This window comes from Sciurus vulgaris, assembly GCF_902686455.1.
Source record: "Sciurus vulgaris genome assembly, chromosome: 9".
Lineage (NCBI taxonomy): Eukaryota > Metazoa > Chordata > Mammalia > Rodentia > Sciuridae > Sciurus > Sciurus vulgaris.
Window position 1 is genome coordinate 145,589,249 of NC_136469.1, and position 19,711 is coordinate 145,608,959.

Genomic DNA, 19,711 nt, shown 5'->3' on the forward strand with positions numbered 1-19,711 from the left:
GCTCGGCTGCCAGGTACCAGCCGCGCATGCACTTGCGGGCCGCGAGGCTGGACGGCAGGCTGTGCCTGGGTGGGCCTCCCACGGCCCACGGCCCACGGCCCGTGGCTGGTCACAGCCTTCCTGGGCCTCCCCAGTCAGGGCTTCCAACTACAGCCCCAAAGGGAGAGGGGACGTGGATTCCAGGTACAGCCGGCGTCAGTGTCTCCGACTCCCCGCCCCAGCAGGAACCACTGCCCCGACCTGCCCTCCTACCTCAAGTCCTGATGGCCCTTACTCTCCTTCCAGCGTCCTTGTCCCTGGCCCAGGAATGACTCTTGGTGATCTAGCACCACGTCTTCTCAGCCCCAGCTTCTGGACCCCCTTTCCCTGCGCAGCCAGTGGGCACCCTGTGGCTGGCACACCACCCTGTCCTAGGCTCTGGGGCCCCAGAAATGGACAGCCCTGTTCCCAGGAGCTCATGTTGGCAGGGGGACCTACCTGCCACACCTGTAGCAAAGGGATGTCCCGGGGCCACACCAGGAAAGGACTGGCACGGGCCGGGGAGCAGGAAGAGATCAGGTGGCCAGCTGGGGTGGAGGCCAGGGGGAGAACATTAGTCAGAGGGTAACATGGGCCAAGGGCACAGACCCCCTCCGCCCCTCCCGCCAGAAGAGCCAAAGGTGCCCCTCAGACAGGCGGAAGAAGAGCCTCGCATCTCAGGTGGACGGGCCAGCCTGCATCCTGTTCGCTGCAGGGCAGGGCAGCCCCTGGCACAGGTGTAGGCCGTGTTCACCACGTCAGGGAGCATTACTCCCCAGTCCAGCCTGGGAGCAATTAGGCCCCTGGACTGGACGGAAATGAGACGTCACTCTTGGCAGAGTGCTGTGAGGCCGCTCTGCAGCCAGCTGGTCCTGCCGGCCACAGCCTCCAGGGAAGCAGTGCTCCTCCCTGTGCCTTGGGCTAGGCCGCAGGGCACGGCCTGCCTGCGGCTTGGACGGAAGCCGGAAGCCGGAAGCCGACTGTGTCATCCAGCACATCTCTGGTCCTGGGAAGCCTTCAGGCTGGGTCGGCTCAAGGGTACCATTGTGCGCTTCCTGCCTGTGAACTCTCTGAGAGGGGCTCCAGGGGCCTAGCTCAGGGCCTCTGTCTACTCGGTGAGAAGAGGAGGATCAGATACATGGGAGCCCCGGTTGATGTCCTTGGAGCAGAGTCAATCTCAGCAGGGAACATGGGAGGGAAGCCCCCACAGGGACCACCCAGGAGCAGCAGCCATGGCACCTTGAAGCCAGGGGAGAAGGGCATGCAGGCCCCCAGTCCCTGGGAGGGGGTCAGCTGGCCAGCCTCCCTGGCCATAGTCCACACTGCATAACTGCAAATGGAGGCCACCCTGCCCTGCCTAAGACTCAGGCCTGTGATCACCCAGCATGGGTGCTGGATTCGGTGGCAGTGCCCTCAGGGCTGGTAGCCATGGGCAGCTCAGTGTCTAGATGGGAGAGGCCCAGGGTCCATCAGAACTGCCACAGATCTGTCCTCAAAGAGTAGGTCCAGGTGACAGTGTGCTCAGGAACTGGGCCCCACTGGCCTGGGCCGTCCCGGCAGGTGTGGGGCAGCCTGGCCTGGGCTGCAAAGGGGCCAGCACAGCGTGAGGCACTCGCAGCTGTGTCCACCCAGGGGCTGAGGAGGACAGGTCCCCATGGGCCCCTGGGCCTGCCTTCCCCAGGGGCAGCTGGTGGGCCCTGCCCCTGCCTTTGGCCCTCAGTGCCCCCTTCCCACAGTGCCCCAGAGTTAGGCCCTCTCACTGGGGTCAGAATCCATTCCCAGGCTGGCAAGGGAGGCAGGGACAGCATGTTGGCCCTGGGAGTCACCCTCTGTGCCTCCCCTGCCCCACAGACCTGGCCTTTGGGCCCCAAGGGAGCATCTTGGTGGCAGGCAGGGAGCAGGACAGGAGGCCTGTGGACACAAATGTGGCAGCCCCAGGCTTGGCCAGTCCCTACAGGGTTCCAAGTCCCCAGAAAGCTCCCCAAGACCCTGCTGGGGGCCATGCCAACGACCAGGAGTGGTGAGCCCTGCATCCCAGCCCCCCAACTCTGCTCAGCCCTAAGTTCACCAGACATCCAGAAGCCCAACCCTTGACCTCCCACCCCTGCTGCCTGCCGGTGCTCCCAGGACACTGGGCTTTGCAAGTCTCTGACCGGCTTGCTGGGGACCAGCAACGTTCAATGCCATTACCTGCATGGCTGCAGCGGGGTCTACCTCAGCCCTCCTCCTCAAATAAAGGCAATGATCTAAATCAGACTGCATTCTGGGTAGGGGCTGCTGCAGCTCTGACCTGTCAGATGCCTCTTCCTGGCTGTGATCCATGGACCATGTGCCCGAGTCCATGGCCACTGACCTCCTGCAGTGTTGGCGGCTTTTAAATTGACTGTCTGCTGCCCCACCCTGGCAGACTCTGGAGTGGGGCAGAAGCACCCGTTCCCTCAGCGCTCCAGGGTGCCGCTCTGCTCTGGCTGCAGGCTGGTCCCATCCCACGGGCATTCTGTTCTGCTGAGTCGGCGGCACCACCTCCGCTCTGTGGAGGTGGGAGCCAGGGGTCCACAGGGGAGGGGGCCGGCAAGGGCTCCCACAGGGGGCATGTCCAAGGCTGCCTGCAGGAGCATGTCCGAGGCCCAAGTGGAGAGTCAGCCATGCAGTGACTGTCCTGGGCTCCAGAAACTTCCTTCAGCAAAGACCACCTGAATTTGAGCCCCGCCCCAGCCCACCCCTGGGTTCATTCCACAAAGCTTGGCAGGTGCTGCTGGGCGGGGGTCCCTGCCCTCCTGGGGCCAGCAGCCTGGTGGGGAGAGGAACAGATGAGAGCAGCACATAGGGTCAGGGAGGGGGTACTGTGGGGCAGGACAGACCCCAGCAGGCCTGCAGGAGAAGGCTAGCCAGGTAGCTGCTGGAAGAGGTGGCCCTGAGCCCTGGGCCCTGGTCCAGGTTGCCCAGAGGGAGCAGGGGCCCTGTGGTCCTGAGACCAGCCCTGAGCATACTTCTGGAGGCGGAGGGGGAGGGCGGCTCCCTCAGACAGGCGTGGGCTTTGTGCCCCCTGTGTCCAGCTGAGCTTGGTCCTGCAGGAGCTCTCTCCTCTCCCTGGGTTCCAGGGGTGCAATGGCAGCTGGACACAGTATACCCGCTGTGCCTGTCAGGACCCAACAGACACCTCTGCCACTGTGCTCCGTGCCAGGCCTGAGGGCAGGCTGGGGGCCTTTTTCCACTGGGGGCCCAGGGGTGCAGTGTCCCGGGTACCAATTCCTTGACCCATGTTCACCATGAGTGGTCGCGGGGGTTGCCCAGCACAGGGTCTGAGCTCCTGGCATCCGGAGCAGCAGCTTCTCCCCTAGACAAATTCTGGGGTCAACCTCCCAAAAGTGGCCCCCAGAACCCTTTGGGCACAAGCCAAATCCAGTTCATCCCAGGCATGCCCAAGCAGAGCAGGATCCAGAGGCGGCCAGGACGGAGGGAGGCTCCTGAGGTGCAGGCTGAAGGAGGCAGGGACGGGAGGGCAGCCGCAAGGACACTGACCCCTGCCAGCAAACAAGCCAGCACGACTTCCCAAGCCGCGTCCTCTGCGAGCAACTGGAGCCCCCGCCAAGGTTCAGGAGCGGGGGACAGAGGCGCCTCGCGCTCTGCCCAGCAAGGGGGGCGGCCTCCGCCACCATGCTTTATCCTCTGACAGTATCCATCTTTCCAAATTGATTTTTGATATCCATAGTGACCTGGAAGGGAGACACGGCGATAACTCTCAGAAAGTGGAAAACAATATTATCGCCACAAATATGAATTACTGGCCGCCAGGTTAAATCTACTGTGCAATGAATTATGTGACCCTGGCGCTCCTATAATTCTTGGGGATTTTATAGAGTCGTGAGAGGGGCCCGTGGACGCTGACAAGCACTTAACAGCCAGAATCGGTCCCCAACAACCCTCGGGCCATTTGATTTAGCCGTCCTGGGCACCGCAGGCCACTCTGTTCTGCCTTGGAAGTGGAGTTGATGGGCAAGGCCGCTGGTTTACAGACTTCGTGGGGCTGGGAACATGCAGAGGTCCTTCCCCATCAGGAAGGGCAGAGCACCTGGGCTGGCCCGGGCTCTCCTCCAGGGCCTGGGCTGGGCTGGCTGGGGCCCCAGCCTTTGGACATCTGTCTTTGGAGAGGGTGCTGCTCCCTGAGGAGCCACACGCCCTCAGGGCCTGGGGACCAGCATCACACCAGAGCCAGGGGGCCAGGACCCTGGCTGGCTGTGCTCCGGTCAGCGTGCACAGTGCTGGGGGCCAGACCCATAAGCCTTGCCAGCAGACCCTTGACCTGTCACGGAGCTCAGTTCCCAGGTGGTCAGGACAAAGGGGGGTCAAGGGGACTCAGGGAGGTGGTGCTGAGCCCCAGCTGCTGGCTGCCCACTGGGAGGGAGGGTGCCCCAGAGCACAGACCTGCAGGACCCAGTAGTGTCCACTCCAGAGCCAGCAGCAGAGGGCATTTCAGATCTGAGGCCTGACTCTCAGGTGCTGAGCGCACCATCCGGGGCAGCCCTGGGACTGGCATCTAGGTGGGCCCTGCACAGTGCTGGATGGGCATGGGCCGTTCTCTGCAGGGGCAGTGGAGGCCCCAGGGCTGGGAAACTGGACCAGAGTCAGCAACCTGAGGGTGCTGAGGCCAGGGCAGGGGAGGTGGCCCAGCACGTAGGAGCTCAGGGGCTCATGCTGACCAGGGGCTCCCAGGGACTCCCAGGAGGATGGCGTGATGTCTCCACAGGTTCCCCAGGGGCAATGGTCACTCCCCTTGCCTGGACATCAGTGCCTCTCTTTTCCAATCTGGAGGTTGGGGCAGAGGCTGAGGGAGAAGCCCCTTTACCCTGGCAGATCTGCACTGGTCTAGCCAGGTTCCCTGGCCCTGCCACTGGTCACCATTCACCTGGCCACCAGGAAAGGCCCCTGATGAGGAGGAGGAGCCTCCAGCCCCCCAGACCTGCAGTGGTCACACCCTGTGAGCTCAGGGACCTGGGAGGAGCCCTGCGGCAGGAGGTACCTCCCTGTGGGCCTCAGAACCACCACCATGCAGGGTGAGCCCCAGCGCTGCACAGGGCAGACACGAGGGTCCAGGCACAGTCCCCGCACCCTGGGATTTCTGGAAGCAGATTCAGCAGGACTTCCCCAGGACCAGCCTTCTGTGCTCACTCTGAAGGCACCCCAAGATCTCCCAAGCCCCTGGGACTGGGACCAGTGCCCTGTGGGTTGGTGGGAAAACCCACCCCAGGGTCCCAGGAGCCTTCCTGCACAGGCGCCCTGGCCTGGAGGTCAGGGGCAGCGGGGAGGGGCCGGGACTCCCCTGCCAGCACCCCCAGTGCACAGCCCAACCCCAGTGGGCCGTGGGTGGCGGTCTCCCACACTGGGGGACAGCAACCACACAAATGTCATTTAATTTACATGACAAAGTGGAGCCATTATTGCAAGCTGACAGAATCCGCTCGGGGCAATTTCCGAAAATTATTTAAACAATGTAATGAGTTAAATGTCAGCGCTAGCTAATTATGTTTATGCTAATTGTTAATTAGCCCTATAATGGAGATAGTCTTAATTAACAATAGCGAGGAGTGCGGGAGGTTCTCCCCTGAAGGTGACACTGGCGGTCCTCTGAGGTCCTCTGACAGCTTGCACCCAATGTCCCAGCCGCCTGGGCTGCTGCCCAGCCATGCCTATGCCCCTCTCCCGCCCCCACAGGCCCTCTGGAGATCAGTCCCCCGTCCACGCAGAGCGAAGCCTGCTCCTCCTGCCACCTCCCCACCAGCAGCCCTCCTGACTCCTGAGGCGTCAGGACTGGGAACAAGAAGGAGGACCCTCCCTGCAGGGCCACCGAGTGTGCGCTGCTCCAGGACAGGACACCACTACTGCGCACCATCCAGCCCTGCCATCTCACAGAAGGAAGCTGCCTGGGCCGGCTGAAGAGTCAGCGCGGCAGTCACCTCCCCTGGTTCCTCACCCTAAACCCCCGAGGCTGGGCCATGGGGGCACAGGCTCAGGACGGGTCAGGGAATCCCTATGACTGCCAGAGCTTGCAAAACAGGCCAGCTTGCACCCACCTGCCTGGAGCCGGCCAGGGCGAAGGGAGGACAGAGCCAGGCAGCTGAGGTGCGCGTGGCCAGCCTGAGCTTCGACAGGATCTGAATACATGGACAGAACCCTCAGGTGGGGCCGCGAGGTCAGGGAAGAAGCAGCAGGGCTGGGCCCAGCGGATGGGCTGGGTCTGAACCTGAGAGCGGGACAGCCGATACCACAGAGGGATCAGCAGTGCCAACAGGAGCAGCCAGGGAGAGCAGGGAACAGCCAGGATGAGCAGGGAACAGCAGCACTAACAGGGAGCCAGCCTGCCTGCTGCTATAGTTTGTGTAGAAAGTCCTCCAAGGCCCACACGTTAAAGGCTTGAGCTTGGTCCTGGGGGCGCTGCAGAACTCCTCTCAGAACACAGGTACATAGCCCCACGTCCCACTGCCCTCTTCCATGGGGGGAGGCCTAGTGAGCCACTCCCAACTACCAGACCTGGTCTGAGGCCTCAGATCCGCCTCACCTTAACTAATATTGCCCTCCTGTCCTTTGACTGCCAAGTCAAGGCATCCAAGACACCTGGGCAGACCAAGAAGGTGACAGGTCACAGGCTGGGGGATGCATAAGTACTTGAATGAGTTTCCCAGAACACTGGGACTCTGTAGCCCAATGGTGCCACTGGCAGACAAGGTCACCAGTTCCTCTGGCTCCACTCAGCAGGTCCTGGCTGAGGAGGGCCTCCTAGAAGGGGACCCAGAAACATATGCCTCGGGGTCTGGGCAAGCGCCCTTTCTCCATGTATCTGCCAGAGAGTGGGACTACCTTATACCATATGCTCCTACACAGCCAAAACGCCAGAGGAGAGAGAGAGGCCAGGAGTGCTGACCTTCAAGTCATGGTGGCCCCCTCTGCCACCTCCTCCACTGGGGTGCAGGGGGTGTCAAAAGGTGGAAGGCTCCCCACTTGCCTCAGTCTAGCCAGAAGACCACTTGTCTCTGCCAGAGTCCACACATTTCCATCTTTCCTCACCAGAATGGCAATTCCCAGCCCAAAGTCTAGTGAGGTGATTAGACAGGGTCCTGAACCTGATGACTGAATGGACGGAAAGGCATGGCCCCAGGACACAGGGCCAGAGAAGCTATGCTCTTTAGTCAAGGGCAAGAGTCTGGAATCATCAGCACATAAAAAACCAAATTCCTCCCTGGAGAGTATGTGGTCTTCAGCAGTTTTTTCATTTTCCTGAGCTTCCTTCCTTATTTTTGAATGGCTGGATTGAGTTAAAATGAGGGACAAAACATGCAGAACAGCCAGCAGGCAATAGACACTCGATTCTCCATAAAGCATCACTATCACGTGACGGTGGTGGTGGTAACAGTGGTGACGAAGATGGTGATAAAGGTGATGGTGATGGTGAAGGTGGTGGTCATGGTGAAGGTGTTGATGATGATGATGGTGATAGTGATGATGGTGGTTGTGGTGGGTGATGATGATGAAGATGATGATGGTTATGGTGAAGGTGATGGTGGTGATGGTTATGGTGATGGTGAAGGTGATGGTGATGAAGATGGTGGTAGTGATGGTGGTGATGTTGATGGTGGTAGTGAGGGAGGTGATGATGGTGGTGATGGTGGTAATGATGGAGGTGATGGTGGTGGTGATGAAGATGATGGTAGTGGTGGTGGTGGTGATGGTTATGGTAAAGATGATGGTGATGGTGGTGGTGGTGGTGGTAGTGATGGTGATGGTGGTAGTGATGGTAAAAGTGGTGGTGGTGGTGGTGATGAAGATGACAGTAGTGGTGGTAGTGGTGATGGTTATGGTAAAGATGATGGTGATGGTGGTGGAGGTGATAATGAAGTTGATGGTAGTGGTGACAATGGTGGTGATGAAGATGATGGTGGCAATGTTGATGGTGGTGGTGGTGGTGGTGGTGATGGTAGTGATGGTGGTGATGGTAATGATGGTGGTGGTGATGGTGGTGGTGATGGTGATGGCAATGATACATACAGTGAGCAAGAAACAGCTGCTGAAGGCATGAAGGTATGTGATAGTCACAGTCTCTGCCCATGTTTCTCTCCATTGGAACCCACTCTTGGCTTGGATGCCCATTAGTTATTCTTCTCTCCAGAAGAAGTATGACAAGAAGCATTACATCTAGTCCCACAGCTGCAGAGTGTGCACAGCACACCTCAACCTTCTTGGGCTCTAGATTCCTCCAGGTGACAGGGGCTTGGGGTGTGTCAAGGGTGTGCTGGCTTCCTTGGGGTCACACAGGAGGTGTGAGGGAGGGAGGAGAGGGATCACTGGAGGAGAAGAGGAGGGGTCTCCAGTGAAGAATCTCAGGCAGGTTCAATCTACTGTGCGACCTGAATGGCACAGCCGGGAGAACCGTTGAGACAGGGTCCACACTGGGTGGCACAGGGCTGGCCTCCACAGAGGTGTCCAGAGGCATCTGCAGAGGCATCCAGGGACAGTCAGGGCAAGTGCTGGTACTGTGCAGGCCACAGCAAGGATGATTCGGGACTCCAGCCTGCTAGCACTCTTGGGGGGTTCTAAAGCCAGACACCCAGAGATGAAGATCCAGAGTGGCCCTGCTTTCACGGAAATGAGGCTCACTGTGGGGTTCCCTTGGCCACCTGGTCAGCATTCCACCTCAAATCCCCCCTCCATGACGGTCCTGAGAGCTGACCTTGCAAACCTCTCAACAGCGAGGCGCCCAAGATGAGGCAGAGCCAGCGTGGGGTGGAATTCTATGCAGAGTTGAACTGCAGTTCAGACCAGAGGTACCGAAGAGGGCCACGCGGGCTGTTCTGGAGCACCTGCACCCTGCCTTCTTACTCTCACCATAAGTGGGAGGCCCAGCAACACATTGGCCAGTCCTTTCCTCCAGATGGGTGACCGGTAACATGCCAGAACCAGGTCTGTGATGGCCCTCGCTCCTCCAGGTCCTGCCTCACCCTAGGGGGCCACTCTGGGCAAGTGACTTGACTTGAACCACTTCCCAGCCTGGAGGGTACCAGCAGACAAGTCCCAGCCAAGTTGGAGTGCAAAGGCCCAGGCCACCAGCCAACTCAGGGGCTCCGAATGAGGCAACAAATGACCTGCTCCTCCAGAGTCGGGGGATAGACTCCTGTCCAGTTCCTTATCCCTGCCCCTTGATCCTGGCCTAAACATTTCTACCCCTGCCAGCCCAGGACAGAGGGTGAGTCTCCTGTTTCCCAGAGACCCCAATATGGAGGTCCTCCTGTCCCCAGCCTTCAGGGCCTGGTCCTGGGGACCGTGCTGGGAGTGGGGTGGAAATGATGGTTACTGGTTGTGAGGCAACCAGTCCCCAGTAGGGTCTGGACATCTCCAGCTCACTCTAGAGGGGTTCTGTACCTCCTGAAACCAGGTCTATGCCCTCAAACCTGCTGCTTCTCCACCTGAAATCACAGAGATAAGGGGCTGTGCCTTTCTGTGGGCTCTGCTAACAGGGCTGGGTCTCCTCTTCAACCCACCACTTGTAGACCTGCCCAGCACTGACAGACACCCAGAACTAGAACACCACAGATAACAGACACCCGAGAGATAGAGACATCCAAGCTAGCAGACACTCAGAGCAAGGAGACACCAGGAGCTAGGAGACACCAGGAGCTAGCAGACTCCGAGACCTAGCAGACACCCAGAGCTAGCAGATACCCAGAGCTAGCAGATACCCAGGGCAAGGAGACACCCAGAGCTAGAAGACACCAGGAGCTAGCAGACTCTGAGACCTAGCAGATACCCAGAGCTAGCAGATACCCAGAGCTAGCAGACACCCAGAGCTAGCAGACACTCAGAGCTAGCAGACACCAGGAGCTAGCAGACACCCAGAGCTAGCAGACACTCAGAGCTAGCAGACACCAGGAGCTAGCAGACACCCAGAGCTAGCAGACACCCAGAGCTAGCAGACATCCAGAGCTAGCAGACACCAGGAGCCAGCAGACTCCCAGAGCTGGCAGACATCCAGAGCTAGCAGACACCCAAAACTAGCAGACACCCAGAGCTAGCAGACACCCAGAGCTAACAGACACCCAGAGCTAACAGACACCCAGAGCTAGCAGACACCCAGAGCCAGCAGACTCCCAGAACTGGAAGACTCCCAGAGCTAGCAGACACCCAGAGCTAGCAGATACCCAGAGCTAGCAGATACCCAGAGCTAACAGACACCCAGAGCTAGTAGACACTCAGAGCTAGGAGACACCAGGAGCTAGCAGACACCCAGAGCTAGGAGACACCCAGAGCTAGCAGACACCCAGAGCTAGCAGACACCCAGAGCTAGCAGACACCAGGAGCTAGCAGACACCCAGAGCTAGCAGACACCAGGAGCTAGCAGACACCCGGAGCTAGCAGACACCAGGAGCTAGCAGACACCAGGAGCTAGCAGACACCCGGAGCTAGCAGACACCAGGAGCTAGCAGACACCCGGAGCTAGCAGACACCAGGAGCTAGCAGACACCCGGAGCTAGCAGACACCAGGAGCTAGCAGACACCAGGAGCTAGCAGACACCCGGAGCTAGCAGACACCCGGAGCTAGCAGACACCCGGAGCTAGCAGACACCAGGAGCTAGCAGACACCCGGAGCTAGCAGACACCAGGAGCTAGCAGACACCCGGAGCTAGCAGACACCCGGAGCTAGCAGACACCAGGAGCTAGGAGACACCAGGAGCTAGCAGACACCCAGAGCTAGCAGACACCAGGAGCTAGGAGACACCAGGAGCTAGCAGACACCCAGAGCTAGCAGACACCAGGAGCTAGGAGACACCAGGAGCTAGCAGACATCCAGCGCTAGCAGACACCAGGAGCTAGCAGACACCCGGAGCTAGCAGACACCCAGAGCTAGCAGACACCAGGAGCTAGCAGACACCCGGAGCTAGCAGACACCAGGAGCTAGCAGACACCCGGAGCTAGCAGACACCCGGAGCTAGCAGACACCCAGAGCTAGCAGACACCAGGAGCTAGCAGACACCCGGAGCTAGCAGACACCCGGAGCTAGCAGACACCAGGAGCTAGCAGACACCCGGAGCTAGCAGACACCAGGAGCTAGCAGACACCAGGAGCTAGCAGACACCAGGAGCTAGCAGACACCCAGAGCTAGCAGACATCCGGAGCTAGCAGACACCAGGAGCTAGCAGACATCGGAGCTAGCAGACACCAGGAGCTAGCGGACACCCATACATCCCCTTCTCCCTCAACTTCAGTACAGTCTTGTGGCCAGACGGGAGCCTCCAACCTGACAAGACCCTGGCAGGAAGGTCAGAGACAAGGCTGGAGGTTTGGGCATGGAGTTCGGCTCAGTCCGCCTGCAGAGCGTGGGACGGACTTTTCCCTTAGATGCTAAAGTGCGTATGGAGTAGTGATTCCTGGCCCTGAGAAAGGGTGGCCCTGTCTCCAGGGCTTAATAAAACTGCCACTGAGGGGACTCCTTTCTGACCCTAGCTGGGTAGAAATTATTTTCAAGAAAGCCACTGTGCCTCTTGTGGAGATCTGCTTCAGGAGCATGCAGGATGGTCAGTTCTACCCCCTGCCTCGTGGTCCTGTTCATTGAGTCATAGTGCACGGAACTTCCTGTCAGGACCTGGACCTGGGCCTGCGGCAAGCGAGCAGTTCCAGGCCCAGGGACCCTGGGAGGCTGAGGAGGCCCCTTGTCCAGCTCCTCGTGCCTCAGGTCCCTGCACATCCCAAGACCCCAGCCCCCAGGACAGTGTCCTCATTTCCAGCAGCCCATTGCCCAGCAGCTCCCAGGCCAGCTGTCCAGGCTTCTTGGTCAGTGGTTGGCAGCACAGCAGGAAGGGAGGACCTGGGGCTATCCCCAGTGTCCACACCTGGCAGAACCCTCTGCCTAGACCCTGCAACCTCAGGGCCAGGCAGAGGAGGGTGCAGAGTTCTCAGCCTAAGTTAGAGGCTAGGACAGCCCACCACTCACTCACCCGGATGTTTATCATGCTGGATGCAGTGGTGCTGGTGAAGCGGGTGGGGAGCCCCTGCCCCTGAGCAGGCCACACCCAGAAAGCAAGTGGGGAGAACTGGAGACAGAACCTGAGGCTGCACTGACCCAGAGGAAAGAGGGTGGAGCCAGAATCAGGGTACGTGGGCGGAGACCACCTGAGGAAGGCCAACTGGGGTCCCTGAGACCCAGGGAAAGCCCAGGCAGGCAGTAAGATGGGTCTCAGTCCAGGGACCAGGGATTCAGAGTGGAGGTGAGGAGGTCAGGGAGGGAGAGGAGGGAGGGTGTGGGGTGAGGGAAGGGAGGGAGATGAGGAGGGAGGAAGGAGGTGAGGAGGGAGGGAAGGAGGTGAGGAGGGAGGGGAGGGAGGGAGGGCAAGAGGTGAGGAGGGAGGGGAGGAGGTGAGGAAGGAGGGGAGGAAGTGAGGAGGGAGGGCAGGAGGTGAGGAGGGAGGGGAGGGAGGGAGGGCAGGAGGTGAGGAAGGAGGGGAGGAAGTGAGGAGGGAGGGCAGGAGGTGAGGAGGGAGGGGAGGGAGGGAGGGCAGGAGGTGAGGAAGGAGGGGAGGAGGTGAGGAGGGAGGGGAGGAGGTGAGGAGGGAGGGGAGGAGGTGAGGAGGGAGGGCAGGAGGTGAGGAAGGAGGGGAGGAGGTGAGGAGGGAGGGCAGGAGGTGAGGAGGGAGGGGAGGGAGGGAGGGCAGGAGGTGAGGAAGGAGGGGAGGAGGTGAGGAGGGAGGGGAGGGAGGGAGGGCAGGAGGGAGGGAGGGTGTGGGGTGAGGAGTGAGGGGAAGGAGGAAGGTGAAGGAAGGAGGGCAGGAGGTAAGGAGGGAGGGGAAGGAGGGCGTGGGGTGAGGGAGGGAGGGCAGGAGGTGAGGAGGGAGGGAAGGGAGGGAGGGCATGGGATGAGGGAGGGAGCTGCTGTGAGGTCTCTGGCCTTGTCCCCAGGTGGGGAGGGGCTCTCTGGGGGCGCAGGGATGTCCTAGAATGGGCAGCTGCTGGGGTCTGAGCTCTGGGTCACTCAGAAGGCCTGCCAGGTCTCATGTGCAGATGTGCCCAGACTCCGGAAAGGCTTCCTTGGAAGCTGTGGGGTGGAGGGAAGGGACCAGGAACAAGAGAGGAGCCCAACACAGTCAGGCCGGCAGAGCAGGAGTGGACAGGGGCTTCAGCCCAGGCCCCATCCCTCCAGAAGCCAGCTGCTGAGCTGGTCCATGGGAGCGCAGAGGCACCCCGGCACAGGCAGCCCCAAGTGCCTGGGCCCCACAGGCCTGTGCTGCTCCTGCACCTTCTCCCCAGGGGACGGAGGGAGGGTCTGAGTGTAGGCTCTGAGCACGTGAGCCCACTGAGAGTACAGATCCATAGCCGTTCCTGTCCCTGGCTGGTGGTCTGGGGCCGCAGACCTGCCTTGCTCTCGGCTGGGCTGTCCCCTAGCTGCAGGGAACTGTCGATTCAGAGTTGACCTCTGGAGAGGATCCATCAACAAAGCCTCTGCCTCTGCGTCCACTCACTGTCCTTCCCACAACTGCAAAATCAGAATGGCTGTGTTCACCAAGCAGGTCACAGGGGCCCCTGTGGCACCCTTCCTCGAGGGCACATCCATGGAAGGTCCTGGAGATGTGTGCCCTGCTCCCCGGGAAACAAGAGGTGGACCTGCAGCCAGAGGCTGGCAGGCTCTCAGCAACTGCCCAGCAGGGAAGACCCTCAGGATGGGGTGGGGAGCAGGCAAGAGGGGCCTAGCAATATCCCCACTGCCCAGCATGCCTGGATCCCAGGTAGAGCTGGGTCCTTGCACCTGAGGTTCTCAGAATGACAGGTCCCTGAGCCACGGGGACAACCCCAGGCCCCAGGGCCTCCCTCTGTCCTTATCAGGACCAGGAGGCCTATCTACATACTAAGGAATGCATTCTGCAGAGGTAGCTCGCAGGGCTATGGGGTCTGTCCTGAGGGTAGACGGTGAGGCTGAGTCTCCACCTAGAACCTCTTCCCCGAGAAAGCCCGCTCTGCCCTCTGGGCCCCCAGGCTGTGGAGGACTGTCCTCTAACTCAAAGCCAGCTGGCTGCAGATGCAGCACCAGGAAAGCTGCCTGGGCTCCTGGGCCACATCCAGGTGGCCACTAGTTCCCCAGGAGAGGGCTGGCCTGTGTCCCAGAGGCCATCACACTCTGGCCTGCGATGCTGTGCTGCTCTGTGATGGGGGAGGCAAGGAGGCTCCATGGGCAGAGACTCACCCAGCAGTGGTGTCCTGAGCCACTGGCTGGGCAGGTGGCAGCTGTACTGACTGTGACCACTCAGACAAACCCTTTGATGTTTCACACCCATTGGCCCCTTTGGGCTCACCAGTTGGTGCCATGTGGCGTCTCTGCTGATGACCACCCCTCACACACCCAGCCCCGCCTCCAGACCCCTAAACTCAGATGCGTCTTCAGCACGCCTCCCTGGCTCTATGAGACATTGAAAGTGACAAGCCAGATGGGCATCTGGCCCTGCGGCCTCCCCGCCTCAGGAAAGGCACCACCCCCGCTAGAGCGCCTCCCAGTGGCCTTCCCAGCCCTACTTCGGCACAGGCAGGCCCAGCTCAACAAAGCCTCTCCTCCATTGCTGGGCCACGGGCTCCTGCTCCAGCCCCACCCCCTCCGTCAGGAAGACCTTGCTGTCCGGTCAGCAGGTCCCGGCTGCGACTGAGTCGCCTGCCCACCTTTCCAGCTGTCCCCGCTTCTGGGGGAGGTGGGGGCTGTCTGCTGCCCTGACCCCACTCAGAGCCCCTCCCTCTGTGTGGGACCCGGAGCCCTGTTGGTCCTTAATGCTTCCTCTCAAGGCCCAGCACCGCAGGTAGCACCCCCAGGCTTGACCCCTGCCTCAGCCCTGCACCCCCCAGCTGCTGACCGGGCGGTAGTGGGTGACACCCCACAGCAGGAGCCCGCCAGGCCCCAGGGGGCTGTCCACAGTGCACAGGCATGGCAGCCGTGGCCTGGTCCCCTTCGGACTCCAAGCCCCGAGTTCAGCTTGGTGCCCACCTGGGCCACAGGTGGGTGGCTGGGAGCAGGCGCTGTCCGATTCCGTGGGAAGCACCTTCACCCTGAGGGGGAGGCAGGGAAGGGGCCCATCCCTTAGGTAAAACAGGAGGAAATAAATCCAGAAAACTTCACAGCAAACTGGAGCTAATGAACCGAACACGCAGAAAAAGAGAATCACTCCAAGTGATTTAATACGTGATGCTTTATGTGTCTGCCAGGCAGGACATTCTCTAAGAGCAAGCAAACATCCACATAAAGAAATCTCGAACTGCACTGGGCGATCCCAGTGCAACATTATTCTGAAGTTATTATGAGAATGTTGTAGGATGAAGCCTGTAAGTGATTATGTCAATACCATTAGGAGCAAAATTCTAGCATAAGAGAAAAAAGATGAAATTGCAAGTCAAAGAAATGAAGTCTGAAACTCTGTAACATAATAAACCATCTGAAAATGAAATTAAAGAAACAATTCCACTTACAACTGCATCAGGGGGACAAAACACTGCAGGAGTCAGTTCTTCCCCAGACATGCACGACTCGCTCTCTGGAACTACAAGACGCTGCTGGGAGAAGCAAGGCACGGAAGGACACCCACCCTGTGCTCCTGGCCGAGGGCCTCCGCCCTCCACCCGAGCAGCAGGACAGAGCCCCCCAGGTGATCCCCTGCCAGGCCAGCGCAGTGGGCTTCTTTGTCCAAATGGGACCCAGAGCAGCCAAACCATCCCAAGGAAGAATTCCGTAGGAGAACTCACACTTCCTGGGCTCAGGACTCACTAAAAGCTACGATCATGGTGACAGCGTGGTCCTGCCAGGGCTGCGCGCCACCAGCTCTGCTGCTGTGACAAGACACCTGTGACAATCCATTCAAAAACAGGGAAGGCTCCTGGCGGCTGCTGGTTACAGCCCAGGGTGGCTGGACCCTGGTGCTCTGGGCCTTGGTGCTCGGAGCAGCGGGGTGGGAAAGGAGGAGGATGTGCAGCCCTGGAGGCCTGGGAGCAGGGAGGAAGGGGCTGGTTCAAGGGCACAACCCCCAAACCTCACCTCTGGGCCCCCCCTGTAAGGCTTCACCACCTCCTGGCAGCACAAGAGGCAGCCAGGCTGCAGCAGATGAACTTGGAGATGGCCTGACTAGAGCAAGTCCAGGAGGGGACGTGTCTGTGGCTGACTCGTCTTGACGTCAAGACCACTCAGAGAGCACAGCGCTGGACAGCAGGAGCCTGACTTCCTCTCACGGCACGTTCAAACGCCAGGAAGTTCTTAGAAGAAAACAGGGATGAGCATCCATGAACTCAGGACTGGCAGACCCAACAGAAGAAGAAATGTGTAGACTGCATTCATTTCATCAGAGTTCGCGGCCTCTGCAGGCCAGAGGCCACTGCCAAGAGAGTGGAGAGACCACCCATGGAGTATGTCGGTGAAGGAAGAACTCTGACCATTCAACAACACGAAGACCAAATCATCTCTCTAAAACAGAGCATTCCTGCTCTAAACTGGCACCGCTCCTGGGCCAGCACCTGCCAGCATGGGTGAGGCCCTGTTTTGCTCCCCAGTACCACAAAAATAAATGAAGAGAAATGATGTGAATGGACACTTTGCCAAGGAACCTATCCAAATGGCCGACAGACACCGGAAGAGGTCCTTGGCACTGTCGGTCAAGACCACACGAGACCATTTCCCACAGCCAGGATGTTTAGGGTAGAGGTCAGGCACGGGCAGAAGCTGGCGGATGTGCCAGGTCTGAGCCCTGAGATACGGGTGAGGGGAACGTAAGTGGATGTGGCCACTGTGGTGACATACAGGTCACCCGCCACCCAGCAATTCCACTTCCAGGTGTGCCTCCAAGAAAAGAGCACTGTCCCCAGGGGAGCCTGCACAGGGGTGCTCAGGGCAGCAGCGTTCACCAGGCTCCAAGGTCACAGCGACCCGAATGTCCACGGACAGGTGCTGGAAACACAAGGCACCTTGCCCTGGACGAGCACTGAGCAACATGAGGGCCACACACTGCACAGCTCTGCCTCCGTGGACGTGCAGAACAGGCGGATCCACGCAGCTCTGCCTCCGTGGACGTGCAGAACAGGTGGATCCACGGGACAGAAGGTGTCTCACAAGCTGCCCAGGGTTGGGGCAGGCAGTCGCCTAGGAAAGTGCTGGCTACCTGTACTGGCCCTTTCCGGGGAAAGGGGAAAGTTCTAAGATGAATATGGTGGTGGCTGTACGTGTCTGACAGTCTGGAAGCCCCTGACTCACACACTCTTAGGGGGCTGAATCTTACCATGAATCACATGTCAACAATACAATCTCTAAAAAAAAAAAGCTGCGCCGTCTTACACTTACATGGAAACACCATGTTATCTATTATTTATTATTCATTATTTATTTTTGGTACCGGGGATCGAACCCAGCAACACTTAACCACTAAGTCACATCCCTAGCCCCATTTTTTTTTTTTTAATTTGAGAAAGGGTCTCACCAGGTCACTTAGGGTCTTGCTAAGTTGCTGAGCCTGGCTTCAAACTTGTGATCCTCCTGCCTTAGTTTCCTGAGCCACTGGGATTATAGGCATGCACCACCACATCTGGCTGGTATCTCTCTTGAATGAGCTATGATTCTGAGTAATGACATAATCACAAAGGAAACATCTCCCTTATATAATCTCTGGTGAGTTATTAAGGAAATAATCAATTAAAAATAATTATTGTTTAACCCCTTAAAAATCATTGATTTGGGCAATAATTATCAGTTACTACCATATGACCCCACAAATCAACCTCAGCATCCCTGAGGGACAGGCTGCTGGAATAAAGGACCTCAGAAAACAGGTGGAACCCAGCACCCGCCCCAGCTGCACAGGGCAGACAGCACACCAAGGGGCTTTGGAACTGAACCAAGACCAGGACACAGCTTCTCATGACTTAGTGTGCAAAATGACCAGAATACAACCCAAAATCAACCCAAAATCTAGGAAAGCCTGTAGATTCTCAAGGGAAAGACAATCAAATATTTCAAACCAAGATGACACAGTTGTAGGAATCATCACACAGGTTTTAAAGCAATGGTTATAACCATGTTTCAAAAAGTAATGGGAAACACTCCTGAAAGAAATTCAATCCTGAAAGATTGAAAGACTCAACAGAGAAAGAGAAGTTGTTTTTAAAAAGAATCAAATAGAGATTTAAATTCAATAACCAGAATTTAAAGTTCACTTGATGGGTTCTAAAGGACAACGAAGATGGCAGGGAGGGGTCAGTGAGATATCAGACAGGCCAATGAGAAGGCTCCAGTCTGAATGACAGAAAAATAAAAAAGAGGTTCTCAGAGCAAACAGAGCCCTAGGAACCCACATGGCACTAAGTCAAAGTTTGGTGAGTGAACAGAAGAAAAGGTGTCTGGAGAAACAGTGACTGTGTGGCCTGAACTTGCTCCAGAGTTCCTGTGCTGGGACTCTAATCCCCAGTGCCATGGACACACAGGGCAAGGATGGTGTCCCAAGCCCTGCCCACCAGATTCTGTGCCCAACAAAAATGCCTTCCTGGAGGGAACTGGGCAAAATAAAGACCTCTCAGAAGACAGTGAAGAGAACCTGTCATCAGCAGACCTGCTCTAACAAGGCCTAGAAGGCAGTCCTGCCAGCCTGGGCAACTTCGTATGACCCCGTCTCAAAATAAGAAACAAAAAGAGCTGGGGATGTGGTTCAGAGGTAGAGCGCCCCTGTGTTCAATCCCTAGTGCCAAAAAGAAGAAGGAGGAGGAGGAAGAGGAGGCAGGAGATGAAGAGGAGGAAGAAGAGGAGGGAGGAGAGGAGAAGGGGGAAGACGAGGGGAGGAAGGGGCATGAGGGGAGGAGGGAGGAGGGGAGCTTGGTACGGCAGCTCACACCTGTAATCTCAGCAGCTTGGGAGGCTGAGGCAGGAGAATCACAAGCTCAAAGCCAGCCTCAGCAACTTATCGGGGCCCTAAGCAACTCAGAGAGACCCTGTCTCTAAAATATAAAAAAGGGCTGGGGATGTGCTCAGTGGTTAAGTGCCCCTGGGTTCAATCCCTGGTGCCCCCTCCCCAAAAAAAAGAAAGAAAAGAGGGAGGAGGTGGGGGAGGACAGTTGGTGAATGCACACTGAAAACCCCCACAGAAGCAGCTGGACGGCTGTGGGTACACCAGGTACAGCAGGATACAGAGCTGTAAGGCAACGATTCGCTGCACCACGCTGAAAGGAAGAAAGTACAAGAAAGATGTAGGCCTCGCTGTCTCTGTCTGCAGCAGACTCTGGACACACAGAGGAGTCATGCCCAGCACTCCTGCTGGGGCACCATGGAACTGTCTCCAGGGAGCTTAAGAAACAAACCCAACAGATTCCACTGCATGAGCACTATATGAAGCTTTCTGACCGCAGCGGGACCAAACTAGAAGCCAGTCACAGACAGCTTCAAAATCACAGATCTTAGAAATCAAGAAACACACCTCTAAATAATCCATGGGTCCAAGAAGCAGTCTCGGGAGAAATTAGAGAACATTTTGAACTAAGTGAAAACATCGAGCTCTGTGGTGTGCAGTTAGTGCAGAGCTGGAGGGACTCGGCACAGGAAGCTTCTGCCCGAAGACCTCAATGATCTAAGCTTCCACCTGAGGAAGCAGAAAAACAGGAATAGGAACCCCAGGTCACTAGAAGAGGAATGGTAAAGACAGCAATACCAGTG